This window comes from Pollachius pollachius (genome assembly GCF_949987615.1).
Source record: "Pollachius pollachius genome assembly, chromosome: 14".
Taxonomy (NCBI): Eukaryota; Metazoa; Chordata; class Actinopteri; order Gadiformes; family Gadidae; genus Pollachius; species Pollachius pollachius.
In genome coordinates, this window is record NC_136947.1 from 4,855,670 (window position 1) to 4,872,919 (window position 17,250).

Genomic DNA, 17,250 nt, shown 5'->3' on the forward strand with positions numbered 1-17,250 from the left:
ACGGAGGCTGAATCGTGCACCGGGGTTGGTTGTGTGTGTGTGTGTGTGTGTGTGTGTGTGTGTGCGTGTGTGTGTGTGTGTGTGGGGTATTATTTCACATTGTAAACCATACTGAGAGAGAGTATTCCCAAGTGTCCGTCCTTCCCCACCACCACCACCACCACCACCACCACCATCCATCCATCAGAGTCTTTGCATAGCAGGCGAGATAACAGTTTGATATTTGGAACACAGTCCTCGGGGGCCTCCCTAGGGCCTGCTGTCTGTGTGACGTCTCCCCCCGGGGTGTAATGGATGAATGCCATCCTACCGTCCGTATCGATCGCGTCGCTCCGCTCCGACATGATGTACGGTGGGTGACTGACGCTACGGGCGCTAGGCCCAAGCGAAGCCCGGTGTTTACCTGTGTTTTATACACAGTTGCTGCGGTGCAGTGAGTGACCGTTTGGGTTCCCTTTAAAAGCACCGCCTGCGAATCTGTATTCTACAGCGGGATGGAACCAGTCCCATCGGTGGTAAGGCAAGGAATAAACAATATGGACAAAACAGCAAATACCTTCACACCGACATACAGATTTTAAACTTCAATCAGTTTTAAGAATCTGCACCAGACAGTGTGAGTTGAACAGGCACAACTCTAATTCTGTCGCTTTCGCAGCAGCTTGACATCACCAGGCGGTCCCCATAGTTAAGGGCAGAGGGTCAAATCTGACCACATGTTTAGCAAAGAATAGCAAAGGAGCACAAGGTTAGCTACTGAGTTCGCTCGGTTAATTTCTCTGTGCGTGACGCCGTCCCACAACATAAGGATGGGAGGGTGATGTTCAGAGGCCAAACGAACAGATGGAGTGGTGCGTTCACGCCGCACTGGCGTTCAGCCGCTCAATTGGCGGACTCTTCTTCCATTAAAGATCACATCTTGATCTCAACGGGCTCCGTTGCATTTCCTCCGTGAGTCACGTTCAACCACGTATGAACGTTTTCACCTGATTGATTTTATTTTTTCCTTCGTACTGATTTTCATTTAAGTCCAAAGGGTTCAAGAAGGCTGCGTGGAATCGCATAAAAATATCCAGTCAATGCGTTCGAGGGGTCGTGCACATTTGAAGAATATGAAAAGCGGAGGAGTATTTTAGGATATTAAATAACAGAGGCTGACAAACATTACCGCGCAAAGATTACTCCTTCGGGCCAGGTTGTTCCCTCACCACGAGAAAGAATTACTTCCCTGTAATGTTGTCAGCTCTGGGACAGCACAGCATTGACCTCGGCTCATGTTTGACAGGGAGTTAGTGGAGCTGTGAGGGCTGATATAATGTTGTTGTTGTTGTTGTCGTTGTTGTTGTTATTGTGGCTGATAAGATATAGAAGGTGACAAGCTCCTCCAAACACGCCCAGGCGAGGTGGGGGGGGGGGTATAGAATGCCAGTGGTTTTGGTTTCATAAGGGAGACGATGGGAAATGCCATGCTGTGCACACGCATAGAAAGGTCACGCATCATCAAGTACACGCGCAATAAGGCAGGTGCGCGCACGTTGACGGAGAATACCTGCTCTCGCTCTCCCGTGTTCTCTCTAGCGTAAATCCCGGCCCGCTTTCCTCTATCTCGCTATCTGTGACAGATAGCGACACACACACACACACACACACACACACACACACACACACACACACGCACACGCACACACGCACGCACACACACACAGACACACACATACACACAAACTGGCACAGGCATATGGGCACGTCTAATGATGCATGTACACATGAAAAAAACAAATCAGCAACAGTAAAGTCCCCCTTTGTCCGATCGTTATTTTTGAACAAGCTGGACAAATGGTGCTTCCAGTGAAGCTCATTACTCTCTTTTTACAGAGATATATTCATCTAGGATTGGGAGTGTGTGTGCGAGCGAAAAAAAAAAAAAAACACACCAAGAAAATTGTGGCTGAGCAAACATATTACAAAATAAAATAAGTGGAGAGGAAAGGCACTCTAAATTTCCCCCACGCTATAATCTAACCATTAAAATATCTTCGGCCCGTTTCTCAAGGACCTGGCATAAATTGACCCGGGTTATGTCAGCATAAAAGCCAACTTGGTCTGCCTACATACCACTCAATGCCCGGCGTCTGTATACAATGGGTCCAATCAGCCCGCCGTAATGCACCAGCCGCGTTTGAAATAGGGAAATGGTGGGCAAGGCGTCACTGCAGTCGCCGTTGCCATTAACATTGCATTACACGCCCTCCCCCAGCCTCTCTCTATAATTATAGCCTTGCCTGTGCCAGCGTGCGGCCTATAGTGGCCCCGCCCCTCAGCACCAGCCTATCAGGTGTGTTGTGAGTAAGTATCCCGCGTCTCCGCCAACACACCGACGGCTGCCGCTGGGCTGGCTGCGGCCCGAGTGCCAGCACAAGGAGGCGAGGCGCCAGACTCGCTTTGACCACACAAACACACACACTCACACACAGGCACACATGAACAGCCACACGTGCACGCATACACACACACACACGCATACACGTGCACATGCACGCACGCACACACGCGCTTGCACACACACACAAACATACGCACACACACACACACACACACACACACACACACACACACACACACACACACACACACACACATACACACAGCAGCCTATGGTTCCGACCAGAGGAATGAGTGCATGACTTGGGCGAGTGGATGGAGATAAATGGTGAAGGCAAGCCGTGTTTGATGTGGAAAAGCAATGGCTCTGAGACATGTGCATGTATGTGTGTGTCTGTGTGTCTGCGTGTTTCACTGAGCTGAGAAGATTGACTAGATTTGCCAGTGCTTGATCTTTCTGTCTGTTTATGACCGTGGGCATTTGTCAAGACATAAGCAGTGTGTGTGTGTGTGTGTGTGTGTGTGTGTGTGTGTGTATACACACATACATCCATCCTTGGGCACCTAGGAGTGTACATCTGTCACTGTGTGTGTGTATCTGTCTTTGTTGGTGTGTGTGTGTGTGTGTGTGTGTGTATGGTGGCTGTGGCTGGGTTTTTGTGTGTGAATGATTTATGCATGTATGTGTGTGCTTATGGTATGTGTGTGTGTGTGTGTGTGTGTGTGTGTCGGTGTGTGTGTCGGTGTGTCTGTGCGTGCGTGTGTGTGTGTCTGTCTGTGTGCGTGTGTGTATCTGTGTGCATGCATGTGTGTGTGTGTATAGGTATGTGTATGGGCACGCGATCCACCGCCCTGCGTTAGCCAATCGCTCGGCTGGAATATCTCTTTTCATCACTTACATGGTATCTCTGACCCGCGTGACGTCTTCCAAAATGAATAGCCGGCAACTCGCTTTCCCCAGCAGCCCTCTCTACCCCCCCCCCCCCCCCCCCCCCCCAAGTCGCTCCCCCTCCAACCCGTTCTACAAAGGCGGATGAAAGCAACAACCATCACGGCCGCGGAGGAAAACAACAAAACAACCTCGGAATGATGAGAAGGGTTTAGGGGCCATCTAAATGTTACCGTGTCCACACCTCCCACCATCTCGCCGAGACATTTTCAAACGCTTGATGAAAACGCCGGCTGACATTTGCCGGAGCCCATGGGCCGAGGCAGGGCTCCGCGGGGCCGTGGGTGCTCAGTCCCGCTCTTCCCCTCGAATCTCTATCTGTCGCTGCCTATAAGTTCCCCAGGAAGCCATTGATCCGTGCTCGGGCCGTTGGCCGCGTGCCTGTCAGACGCTGCTGCAACAACAAAGGGAACTATGCGCTCTCCCCTGACGGCAGCCACGCCAAGCCTGCTTCCCCTTCTATGGATTCCTCCACACCAACGCCTCAGATCTGTCACCTTTAAACGCAGAGGACACCAAAGGCTACATGGTGCTGAGCCGTGTTTGTGTTATGTTATGCACTGATTAAACTGCTTATCTCTCACGGCTCCACAGCTGGATGTGGTTTAATTAACAAACAGTTTACATGTGTTGATTCATGTTCAATTTTGTTTAATTATATTAATATGTGGATTGGATATGGCTCTGTGAAGCTGCATAGGATGACTTAACGGTAGTTATATAGCATGTTAGCATTATAGAAGTGTGTAGCCTATACGATATGAGGAATGGGGCGATGTGTGAATGGGGGAATGGGGCCATGTGTTCAATAATAATGAAATCAACTTATTTAAGTAGTCCGAGTTCAAATTCACAGCAACGCATGCAATCCTACTACGTCAGTGAAAAAAATAATAAATAAAAGAAAGAAGAACTACCCACATCATTACCAGAGCAGTACTAGGACTCCAGCTCCGTTTAAGGGCACTTTCGCATGTGCTCACGGAAGCCTGATCGAATTGAAAAACTCTGGCAAATCTGGAGTCACATGACTCCACCACCGGCAGCGATCCAGAGCGCAAGGACCACTCGGGATCTTCTGTAGCCCACTGCAAGCCGGCACACAGACCAAACGCCACCTTAAAACGCCCGATTCCTCCTTTTTAATTGAAACACGTTTTACTCCCACTCGGTGAGTACCTTTTCCAGTGCCCTTTCTTTAAGCCTGTTTTTTTTTATTCTCTTTTTCTCTTCTTTCTCTTGGTGTTTCGCAACGGGGGAAATGTTTTATCATTTTCTGCATGCAATGATTTGAATCTTGGATGCTGAGTCTCGCTGCTCCGCTGACGTCCAAAGAGAAATAGCCCCTGCGTTGTTCCGAGGATCTTTTCTTGGTGTTTTTGCAGCCTCCTCCTCGAGCCACTTGTTATCCCTCTTGTTTGTTTTCTGGCTTTTTCATGATTCTGTCTCGTTTTGCGGCGATTCGGGGTGTCGTGTTTTTCCCTCTTATCTTGCAGTGTATATCTGGTATTTGGGACCGTGTGTCTCTGAGCGAGTTTTGATTTTCACCTTCTAAGGATTTTGCTTTTCTGATGGGTAAGGAGTTAACTTTGCTTGGAGTTTGTCCATTTTTCCTTCTTGCTCGATCATGCAGACTTGAAATGATTTTGAACGTTTTGTCTCCGCTTTATCGTTTCAAAAATCACTGTTGGATATACGTTACAATGTTTTGCATTTCGTTTTTGATGTGTTTTTATAGCATATTGGAATATCCTGTCTTCTGTGCTGCGTTGCAATCATACAATAATTTATCCTCAATAACCCCAAATTACTTAAGAAAAAAGAATCAATTCGATGACAGATAGTTAATGTGCTTTGTAGACGTTTGGCTACAAGTGAACAAGTTCAATCAGTGCTGATTGCACTAAAGGCCTAATCGTTGTGTTATACATATAATAATACATAGTTATTAATTAAAAAATAAAAAAATTAAAAAACCTCCTAATCGAGGCAGAGTTGTGGATCCCAGCCCAGATTCTTCTGCTGCACATTTTGTTTTGATGTGTGGGTGTGGGACCCTTTTCTTCCGGACATAAAACTTAAAAAAGGGTTGTTGGCATCCCCAGACGGCTGAGGCTCAGAAACGAAGGAGAACTGAATATGCAAATTGCTCCAGTGATAAATTGAATTAACCACTTGACCTTGACTCAGATAACTACACACAGTTCTGTTATCTTAAAATATCATCAGGATGTAATTTAACAAGGCAAAAGTAGCAAAGTACGTACAAGAGTCTAGATGCTTCCAGTCCGACGACCTCAGAGTCTGTGCCACCAATGCAAAGCCAACACATGGCAGGAAGTAGTACTATATCAGTACTTTCCCCCATGGCCTCCAATAACATACACTTGTTCCCTTTAATGAGAGGAAGCCTGAGCCTTTCAAGGCTAAATAAAAAAGGGTTGTCAGGCCGGTTTGAATGATTCCTGAGAGATATGGATGAAGGCATTTCGCGAGCCATTTTTCAGGCTCACACTTTTTTTTCGCGGGGGTCTGGGAACAGGTGGGGGAGACGGAGCGTGAAATGTGCTTCTATGCAAACAATACTTACCTCCTGCCAGGGACGGCGGTGGACGGCTGGCTCTGGGAGCGCCCCCCTGTGAAAGACAAGCCCCCGATGCACAGGCACGCCCCCCTCGTGAGCCACGCTGGGGAAGGGAACAAAGTTTAGCCAAGCATTTCAACACACACACACACACACACACACACACACACACACACACACACACACACAAACGCACGCACACGCACACGCACACACACATACACGCAAGCACGCGCATGCGCTGACACATGCACATACTCACAAACATGCACACACACACACACACACACACAAGCACAAGCATGCACGGACACATTCACATACGTACTACACACACACACATGCACACACACACACCGACTCACACACATGTGCCTAGGCCTGAGGCTGATCGAGAAGCATAACGAGGGGGGCTTTATCTATTACACTGGGGAATAGTTTGATGCTCCGGAGCCCTCCAGTAGGTGTTTGTGTGTGTGTGTGTGTGTGCGTGTGTGCGTGCGTGTGCGTGTGTGCGTGGAGTCGGGGGAGGGAGAGTTCAGAACCAGGACTGAGTTGCAACAGGGTTTCCACCGCCATGTTATGTGTGTAAGTGCGTGTAGTCATTAAAGAAGCAAAGCGAGGCCACCACCGCCACTTGGATTGGCTGACAGCGGGTCAAACACCGAGACGGGGGACGGGGGGGGGGGATAGTGGAGTAATGATGATGACACGAGAGTCTATATGTTTCTCAGGGTCCACGTCTCTGGGGGACTGACGCCGACGTCCGCTCCACTCTGCGCTGCTTTCCATTATGTATGTGCTCAATGCCTTGCAGACTCCATTGCATATATTTGTCCTGTTCTGGACTGGAGGACCCCCCTCCACCTCTCCACCCCCTCCAACCCCTTCCACTTCCCCCATTACACTCGCGCCGGACACCTTTATGTTGGACACACAGCCCATACTTCCTCAAAGGCCGTGTTTGGCCGCGAGGAGACGGGGGTCAGGCCGGGTGAATAGCATATGACAACACACTCGGCATGGGCCTGATGCTCTCAGCCCTCTATTGTGCGCCGTGCCATTAGCCGCGGCTACATCAGCATTTCAGCACAACGGACAGCTCCCTCTTTATTGCGCCTCTAAAGAGACAGAGAGAGAGCGAGAGAAAGAGAGGGAGATGGAGAGAGAGAGAGTGATTTCAGCACCTCGGACAGCAGCCAGAAGCCTCTTTATTGCTCTGCTGCTGGTCTATCTATAGGCTGGTGGTTGTCACTCCTAGGCTGGTGTGTGTGTCTCTATTTGCTAACCTCTACCCCTCTGCCCAATCCTATCCGTTTAGGAGACTTTTCCAACCATCAACCCCCCCCCCCCCATTGTTACAATGCATCTAGAACAACCTTTTTATGGTGTGATTACTACATAAATGCAAGCAAGGATCGATATATATATTGTGTTATCATTGACTGTCACTTTGTATGTATGTACAAGAATCAAACAATTGACTGAATGACGACACCATGTCATTCATTCGACATTTTGTCATTCATTCGTCTTTCCCTCTGCTGCTGATTATACTTTATGTATAAAACAACATAAGAATAGTCTCTCTTACCTCCCTCCCTATAATCATTGCCAGCATGTAGTGCCCCTGTCACTTGTCGTCATATATCAACAACCATCTCCGTTGTTTAAACAATTTTTCCCCCCCTGTGAACTTTGACACTCTGTCACGAAAAATGAACCCCACAAAAACCCAGTGACTTGACACCACCTCACGACGCCTGTCAGCCACCACACCCCCGACCCCGTCTCTGTCGCCACAGAACCACATCCATACATTTTGTGATCATCTAATTACCCGACTCAGCTCCAGTGACCCAGTTACTTTAGCCCGGTGCAACACAACGCTATATTTGGCCGGCATACAGGCGAGGAATTAAGCAAATGGAGGAATAGCGTTCGGTGGTGCCAAAAAGGGAAGTGAGAAACTGCTGGGTGTATGTTCTGCGCTCCTGACAGAGCGACCCTCCAGACTCCTACTCCCACTGGCAGGTGGACGTTTTAGTGATAGCAGAGTGTGGCTAACTCCTCACTGGCATCAAGTGTTTTCACCCCCAGCACTATTTTCAGGGCTCTGCTCCTACCCGGAGGCTTGTCGGCTTTCACAATAACTTGAGATAGATATATTAGATTTACATCTCAACCCTCCTCCCAGTGAAGTTATCATGACCACGTTAAGACGCGAAAACGAATGAGACAGATGTTGGTGGGTTTTGACAGTACATGAATTATAGAATTCTGTTTCCTTCAGCTGGTAACCAAAAACACCCCAAAAAACAACAAAATAGAAACAAATGAAAGGATTTAAAAGTGAAACACAGGGGTCGCATAATCACAATAAACTCTCTGCATTTCCTGGCAGCCAGATGCACTTATCTGATAAATGCGTCAAACGCCCTGATCGGATAATGCAATGTTGTCCCTACCACTGTACATCAAAACGGGGAGAGGTTGAGTCATCCAAATGGTATTAAAACTCGCAGCAGAAACGCCTTCCTTAGGGGCCCGCCGAGCCCTCGTCCTCAACATAATCAGCAAAGCTATTATTGTGAGATATAAGATAAAAACGCCCGGTACAGATATATTTCTACTCCCTCTCTATCGCTTTCCTCCACCTATAGTCGGAAGAGTGCTTTTTTATATTCGGTGTTACAGCGGTCAAGGCTATAGGCGTTTCTTGAATCATAATGTGAAACAACTTGCTTTGCGTCCTCTGCAGGTGTGTATGTGTATGTGTGCCTATGCGTGCACGAGTTTGTGTGTGTGTGTGTGTGTTTGTGTGTATTTCCAGTGCTACCGAGAGCTCCCCTTAAGTTCACACGACGGGGCCCCAGAAGAGATATGAAGGTGGTTTCATATTGGAACAGTATTTTGCGGGGTCTTGCGCGCATTATTGCTTTCATGGAGCGGGGTCGCTGAGAAGCACCGCCTCACAGTTCAAAAAGTGGCTTCATTAAAGATAAGGGAAATATGTAAATGATAAGAGGGCCGATGCAACAGTAATATGAATAGGATAAAGTCCCCGGAATAATTCATGTGCCGCCACCGCGCTACCTACCTGCCTGCCTGCCTGCCTACCTCACGGAAAAGCCTTATTTTCTTGTGCTTTCTTTTTTCCGTCTTTGATACAGCCGCCCAAGGCCTGGTGCTTAGCTTCTTGAAGATGATTGGCATTGCAAAAAGACCTCTCTCTCTCTCTCTCTCTCTCTCTCTCTCTCTCTCTCTCTCTCTCTCTCTCTCTCTCCATCTCTCTCTTTATGTCTCTCTGTGAACTCGCCCCCAATGTGCTATTGTTCCCTTGCTCCATCTCTCCCCGCTCCTGACAGAGTCGGGTGGAATGCACGCACAGGAGGTAACAGTCAGTCAGATTGTCGCCCCGGTTCCCCTCTCATCCACCCCCTCCCCCTCCTCCTCGCTTAACAAACGGTGCTCAGTCAACACAGGTGACAATCGTTAGGGCTCGTTAGTCATTGACGGCTGGGGAAAATGTTGTCTGTCTCCCCTGCGTAATCAGTTTCAAAATTGGGACGATGCATACTGAATAGGTGGAGGGTATGGGTTGCGTAGGATTGTCCCAGTTCAGCAGGAGTCATGGGAAACTTTCTACAAACGTTCTACTCTAATTATAAGTATATAGATTCGTTTGAATTTCCAGGAATCATCAGGTGGTCCCTTGGTCAGTGTAGGACATCACATAAGGCCGGGTGGCACAATGAGTGATGTCAGTTGTCCACTTAAGAATAAGCAAAAAAATAAAGGCACCATTGCATGATATTGTCAATGGAACCTACAGTATATTTAATTGCTCTTCGGTAAGAGATGGTTAAGTTTGGGTGTCACGTTTAAGATGTTTAAGTTTATGTATTCGATTACAGATGGTTAAGTTTAGCTATAAGGTTGGAGGTGGTTAAGATTAGATATTGGGTTAGAGGTTTTTACGTCGAGGTACGAGGTAATAGATGTTACGTTTAGTAAGAAGCGCGGTTTGCCAGACCATTATCGTGCGGTTTTAGGACGGGTGTGTACCAGGATTTGCGGGGGGATCCATAATCCCATGTTTCTTCCACACCCCGTGTGTTTACCTCCCCCGGGTCCGCCAGGAGACATCCCATTGGTTGAGGTTCAGTTGGACAGGGGGCTGAACCGCCCCAGCTCGTTAAGCACTAATTGCTAATTGAAGAGTTTGAATGATTCAGCAAGAGCTGCTGCTGCTGTCCGGATTTTAAGTAGGAGTAATTTATGGATGCAAGGGAGCAGAGGGTGACGGAGATAAAGACAAAGGGATGAGGAGGGAGAAAAAGAAAGAGGGAATAAGTGTGAGAGAGAACAAGAGGGAGAGAGAGGGAGAGAGAGAGAGAGAGACAGTCAGAGCGAGAGAAAGACAGAGAAAGAGAGAGACAGAACGAGGGAAAGATACAAGGGGAGAAAGGACGAGAAACAGAAAGACAGAGAATGAGAGAAAAAGAGAGAGTGGGAGAGAGAGAGAGAGTGAGAGAGAGAGAGAGAGAACGAGAGTGAGAGCGAGAGAGAGACAGAGAAAGAGAGTGAGAGAACCTTCTGGTCCTTAACCCCTGGTTCTCATAGGAGAAAATAAAAAATGTAATCCAGTGTTTTCAGTCGTTTGCAGTCAGAGTTTGCTTTGTACTGTTAATCCAAATAAATATAAATACAAGGATTGAATCCTTGGTTGTTTCACACTTCTAATCATTATTGTGGCTACAAAAATAATTTCATTGATATTCTAGAGATTATTATTATGATTATGTAAAATCTATATGAATAACAGTTCTATTCAAAGGGGATATGGAAATTTATACCACCATTGGGTTGTGTCATGTTTACTTGCTCCGCTAGTAACCACATTGTAGTTATTAGCACACAACCCTAACCCTAACCACAACCCCAAAATACTGGTTAACTTGAATGCTATTTTCAAGCTCTAGTCAGAAAATACCAACAAGTTATTTGCTAAAGACATCATCTGCCACAGTGTGATGCTTATCTTGTTCATAAATTAATTCCATGAAGGTCAAAATCTTCAGCTTTTTGCTATTCAAACAGAAACCTTTTCCCATAATCTATTGTTTGTGACAGACTGGCGATAGAGATCGTATACCGGCTTCCTATTGGTCAACATGTTCTATTCCTCAAAGCGCTTTGCCACCCGTCGGCCGGCACAAACGTGAACTTTAGTTCTGGATTATGACTGGATCCTCCTAGCAGATGTCACAGTGGGCAAGATGTGTGCGCAAAGACCCCAAGTCAAATTGGCCTCTTCCCTTGACTGGTGACACTGGAAGAGCCTTTAGTAAAGCATTGTCCAATTGCTGAGGGGGGGAAGGATGTAGAATCAGGGTGACAGAGGGAAGGAGTGAGAAGGAGAGAGTTAGAGAGACAGACAGAGAGAGGGAGAGAGAGAGAGAGACAGAGTGAGACAGAGAGTGAGAGAGAGAGAGAGAGAGAGAGAGAGAGAGATAGATAGAGACTTAGTCTTTCAATCCATCCATGTCAACCCTCTTGCGAATTTGCCCTGCCCGAGTTCTCATCTTTTTCTAATTTCCCTCTGCTTCCTTCTCTCCGACCGGCGGGTGGTGACGAGTCAGTGTTGAGATCAGACAGAGACAGGGAGGGGAAGTGCTAGGGGGATTCCTTTCTACCCGCTCTCAGCATCTGAAGCCACCAGTCAGTTAATGTGGAAGTGGGCTGCACAGCAAACGGGGGGGGGGGGGGGGGGGGGGGGCGGTCCAAGCAAAATGACACGTCAAATGTACGACTGTCGCGGTTTCAACGTTTGTAGGAAAAACAATTTTTTTTGACAGTAACAGCTTTTTATTTTTCAGGGATAAACATCAACGATTTTCAAGCACGCGTTGTACGGATACATGCGCCTCTGGCCTTTTATGTGTGGAGACTGTTATTTAAATAGCACGCAATGCATCCTGGGTTGTTATTCCGCCTGTCTCCCCAGCTGTCCGCGTTGCTTAGACTGTGTCTTGTCGTCGGGCTGAGATGCCTCTATTAGCATTTGCAGTACAGCAGTTACCGTACACGGTTTGGTGCTGGTATGAGAGACATCAATATTGTAGGAGAAGTGCGGCTTTTTCTGAAGACACAATTTTCTAATGAAAACTGCATAGCCTCCGACTGCTAGACCAGGGTATGGGCTTGGCGACGGCACATTGGGAGTGTGGGTTTTATTCCACAGCAGACGAGCAGAGGCCTATGCGAGGAGCCTGTGGTTTTTCTTAACCTAATACAGCTTAAAGGGCAAGGTTAATATGTGCTACTCAAAACTTCTCTGTGACTGCGTCACACTTCGAACAGCACCGTCCATTCCTTCCAATGTTCTTTTTATTTAATTTTTTGCATTTCTCTGCTTTAGTATAGAGGGAGGTAGACAGGGAGGTTTGTGAGATAGATTGGAGGACATGCAGCAAAGGACCACGGGCAGGAATCAAACCCGAGTCTAAACCTTAATGGTACGTGCTCTTCCCACTGAGCCACTCCATCTGTTATTTTTCAACGCCTGGCACCTAAGCAAAAACCTGCGATTGCTCTATACAGACACTTGTCAGCCTGTTAAGTAACGATTATGTACCAAAGCCTATATCTTCAACAAAACAAAGCAAATTCACCTTGCGCAGAATAGTTTAACAGGTTGCGTATCTTATTTGCCCTGTTGCATTGCTATCCTGGTTAAGTGCTTTTAGGCTTTCAGAATGAGCCGGAAATCTGGATAACAAAACCCTTCAGCGGCAAGTGACCGCCCCGACACACTCCTCTCAGCCAAACATGAGACCCTCCAGAGGCAACTTTTGGACAAATAGCTTTTGACAAACATGGCATTTGAATCCACCTCCACCCACTCTCGGGGTGTGCAAGTAAACAGCAATGCAAAAGAAAAATAAAAGAAGAAGAAAGAAACGCCATCGAAAGAATTATGTTCTGACTAATACACGGGGGGCGACAAAGACCCAATCTGCGCTATTGTCCGAGCGGTTGAAACAGCTATTTAATGTGCTCTACAGGATGGCCCCCTCACTCAGACCCCTGCCTCACCGTTTAGAAAGCCCTCTGAGTACTCTCTCTTTCTCCAGCCCGCTGCACACTGTGTTTCCCTCAGACACTCTGAACAATGCCTGATTGCATTCGGCCTTTTTGCCGTTCACAACGAGTCCTAAGTCAGACGGAACGTCAGCCAAAGCACACACGCACACACACACACACATGCACACACGCGCACACACACAAGTACACACACATGCACACGCACACACACACACACACACACACACACACACACACGCACACACACACATGGACACAACCATACACACACACACACACACACACACAGTGCACCTGCCATGGAGTGGCCTTGGGCCGGTTCGTTCGTCGCACTCCTGCACCCATTCATCACTTAGCGAGGGGGTGGGGGACTGATGGGGAGGGGAAGGAATGGCGGTGGGTGGGTCATCTACTGCTGGGAGGCCTGGGTGGGGGACAGGGGTGGGGGGAAGGGGTGCGCTCCGTGCTTCAATCTACAGAAATGTGTGTGTGAGTAAGAGACGCGGGCGACCGGCTCGCAGGTTTCATCGCTCACTGGTCAGTCGATGATTGACTGTGTAAGAAAATGTTGCCCCCCCCGCCCACGTCGGCTGACCGCCGGTGAATGTCTGTGTGTGTTCATGGGTGTGTGTGTGTGTGTGTGTGTGTGTTTGTATGTGTGTGTGTGTGTGGGTGTATGTGTGTGTGTGGTTGTTTATGTGTGGGTGTGGTTGTTTGTGTGTGTGTGTGTGTGTGTGTGTGTTTGTATGTGTGTGTGTTTGGGTGTGTGTTTATGTGTTTATTTGTGTGGGTATGGGTGTGTATGTGTGTCTGTGTTAAAGTGTGCGTATGTGTTTTGCAGGTGTGTTAACTTGTGTGTTTGTATTGTTGTGTGCGGATGTTTATGTGTGTGTGTGTGTGTGTGTGTGTGTGCGTGCTTGTGTGTGTGTTTAAGTGTGTGTGTGTGTGTGTGTTGTTTACAGGTGTGTTAAATTGTGCGTTTGTGTGTGAGCACACAACAATTCCACACGAGACGTGTGATGGATTATGTGTAGAGGAGAAAAAGAAATATGAAATCAAAGAGCAGGTGAAAACAGTCCGCCAGACTGAGCAGCGCCGCCGAACAATAAACCTATCAACAGGTGTGTGTTTGTGTGTGTGTGTGTGTGCGGGCGCCTATAGGTGTGTAGCAGCGTGTGTGTGTGTGTGTGTGTGTGTGTGTATGTATGGGAATGAGTAAGGTTTTTGTTCTCATTTGTGCTGAGCTGCTTTCGTCCGAGTTTCAACCTTCGGGTTTCACAGCTGCGACTCTCACCCCCGCCATCACCCCCGCCATCCCCCCCGCCATCCCCCCCACCATCCCCCCCACCATCCCCCCCACCATCCCCCCTCCCAGCACCGGCCCAGCCCACCTGTCTGCCGTCCTCCACCACAGGTTAATAGCAAGCCGAGGTTATTATGAGGAGTTATCACCTCCGCCTGCTTTTATGTCCTTACCCGAGCGCTTTCTGAGACAATAGCGCAGCTATAATTACACACGGGGCCCAGACACAGACATTATTTAGATCCACACACACTCGCGCGCACAAAGCACCGGGCCGCCGGTATGTAAGGGGCTGGAGAGAGGGGGAGTGCGAGGAAGTGTTTTTGTGTGTGCGTGTGTGTGTGCGTGTGTGTGTGGGTGTGGGTGCGGGCGTGCATGCAGTCTTTGAATGGACGGACGCAACACATTCTGCTCTACTGATTGCTATGGCGATGTGACCTCTCATCCCTTAGAGAGAGAGAGAGAGAGAGAGAGAGAGAGACAGCGGATGGCTGTTAGTGGTAGAGAGGAGGTGGAGGGGGAGGATTTGGGGGGGAGGAGAAGGAAGGGTGGGGGGTGGGATTGGTTGCAGGTTGGGAGGATGATAGGCTGAGAGTGTGTCTCTTGAGATCACTTTCCGTAGCCATCACTGGAGGCAGAGACATGTTCTAAAACGAAGAGCTCAGTGCCCAACTGCAACTCTCTCTCTCTCTCTCTCCCCCTCTCTCTCTCTCTCTCTCTCTCTCTCTCTCTCTCTCTCTCTCTCTCTCTCTCTCTCTCTCTCTCTCTCGCCCCAATTCCACTGTGAAGTGGTTACACGCACAATGAAGTGAAGCTAAAATGTACCAAAAACACGACAATATCATCTACCACAACACCGAAAAGGACAGCGCCTTACAACACAGAATCCCACTCAGGCATCAGAGTCAAGTCGGAAGAACAATGCCAAAAAAGAACGAGGAGAGTCAACAAACTCTATTGCCTTCTAATGCTCTTGTCTGTAATTGACAGACCTGCCATAAGAGACATGAGGCTATATCCCCCTACAGCTCTATCAGTGAGCAGCCCCGTCCTGTTCACACCGGCTCCTACGCTTCTGTCAAGCGTACCTCTCTCTGGCCTTCCTCCGGTGGTGTTCCTTTGAGTCTAACCGGTAAGAACATTCCTCTGCCATTCACTCGGAGCTCCAGTCAGTTACGATTAAACCGGAGGCGGGCATGAGGTGAGGGGCGAGTGGAGTGTCTCGCGTTTTGGTGAAATGTTACAAATGGAGGTCAGAACAACTTGTCTTTTTTGGTACTGTGTCTAAATGCGACTGCATTAAAATGTTCCTGAGCAAGACTTGTTTCTTGACATTCTTGTTGTGCTGTTGTTTAAATGGCACGCATTTGCTGCTCTTAACCTTACATTTCAGTTTGACTTTAATGCGATTTCTGTTTTTGTTAAGGCACTTAACATGAAATGAATAATCACGACGCAAACACTTTAATTGGCAATTGTGAAGATCGTCTGTTGTGGGGACTAACTTCATGGTTCATTCAAACTGCAGAGCTTACAGGAAACATACAAATGAACTGGTGGTTGGTCTTGATTGCCGTCTTGAATGCTGAATCACTGTACTGATTATATATGCTGGCAGTGTTTATTTTATCCACCAGTGACTCTTTCCCTCAGAAAGAAAAGCATAATTTATTGTGCATGAAATGTATTCCACATTCGTCAGGTTTGATTTGACACACACAAACACAGAATGCCAGTTTTAAAGAAAAGTACAAAATCTAAAGGCTGATGTGTACGAGTTGAAGGTCATTACCTGTGTATTTCCTGCTCCATCGTCTGGTTGATTTATGCCGACGGCGAAAAGAACTTCACAGGAGCGCAGGAGTTGATTGGTTGAGGAGTGAGGATGTGTTTTAATTTGTATCACACATCCTCTTCGCATCGCAGAGATCACTAGATGTCACAGACGTTGTGGTGAGGAATCCTTTCGGCGTTCTTCATGCAGGATCACTGACACCCACATGCACTGACACTACCTTGCACCAGCCTGGCTGTGTGGTCTTTAAAAGAATCAATCAATCAATCAATCAATCACTAAGCACCCTCTTTAAACTTTAAATGTTTCATATTAGAATCTTTGGTAACAAGGGTACACTAATTAACCATTGATTAACATTATGATATCCAAGCATTTATTAACAATGAAATATGTTAGCACTAATATAATATGGCTAACTTTAGGGTCAAGTAATCATTTACTAATAATAATAATAATAATTGATCCGTTTTTTATAGCGCCTTTCTACTCAAAGACGCTTTACAAATAAGAAAGGAATACATACAGACAGTACAGACAATCAAACAAAAGGGAAAAATAAATAATGGCATTTAGGTTTACTTGTGTTGGTGTATTATGCAATTATTTCTGAATGCATATACAGAAATAAGCACATGCACAACCTGTATTGATTTTACTTCTCCAGCACTGGAAAATAATAATTATCTGAAATGTATTTTTCATGTCAAATAAACGTAAATGAGAAAACATGATCAGGATTGCATGTTTTTTGTGTGGTCAGACACAGATAGGAATATTACCGCTGAAGAAGATCGAATTCCCTGATAATCAATAATAATACATTAGTGTATGTACGCGAAATGATAGCTTTTAGCCATTAGTAAGTTCTCAAACTTTTGATCCAAGGTTAAAAGCTTGAAAGGTTAGATAGAGGGCATTCAAAGCTTTAAAGCCTGTAACCAAACGTAAAGAAAAGACGTAGAGACACTTTACAATGCTTTGTAAAGAAGCCACTGAAATACGCACAGTGTTGTTAGCTCTGTGCTACCAACATATCTTGCTAACATCTTCCCAAACTAACCTAGCTTACATAACTAGCTATGCTACCTAGCTTACAGTACATCCCTTCTCCGCGCCCACCAACC

The 17,250-nt window shown here is 47.1% G+C and overlaps 1 protein-coding gene across 1 annotated transcript in view; it reads left to right on the top strand.

Moving 5' to 3' along the window:
* Positions 1-4,451: 4,451 nt before the first annotated feature.
* The window catches only part of LOC307085511 (RNA-binding Raly-like protein), a gene marked incomplete at its 3' end in the record, with an annotated part of 32,976 nt that continues 20,177 nt past the window's right edge, over positions 4,452-17,250 (top strand). The window contains exon 1 of the mRNA XM_079750330.1: positions 4,452-4,502. The remainder of the gene's footprint in view (positions 4,503-17,250) is intronic.